The sequence below is a fragment of the Eimeria mitis genome, genomic scaffold, assembly GCF_000499745.2.
Source record: "Eimeria mitis Houghton genomic scaffold, Emh_scaff1245, whole genome shotgun sequence".
Classification (NCBI taxonomy): domain Eukaryota; phylum Apicomplexa; class Conoidasida; order Eucoccidiorida; family Eimeriidae; genus Eimeria; species Eimeria mitis.
The window spans coordinates 1-470 of NW_013568415.1; positions in this window are offsets into that span (position 1 = coordinate 1).

Genomic DNA, 470 nt, shown 5'->3' on the forward strand with positions numbered 1-470 from the left:
ATGTATAGATATATAACATATATATATATATATATATATATATATATATATTATATATATATGAGTGTGTATGTGTTAGTGTGTTTAGGTTTATGTGTGCATTCCTCTGTTGCTGCCTTTATCTATGTGTGCCCCCGCCACCTCCTTCTTCTCCCCTTCCTCTCATTCTTTTGTATTTATATTTAAAATAAATATTAATATTATTGTTATTTGAAAATATCTGCAATTAAACACAGAAAAGAACAAACACACCGCCTGCAGCGGCAGGGGGGCCCCCTTCGCAGCAGAGATTTCAGGTTTAGGTTTTCTCTGTATGAATAAAAACTAAAAAATAAATTAAGTTATTTTAATATGATAGTTTTGTGTATTTAATTTTGTTTATCTTTCTTTATTTTCTCCTTTTGCAGCCTTTTTTTATTTTTATAGATATATGAATATTTCTTCTTTTTTTTTTTTTTTTTTTTTTTTTT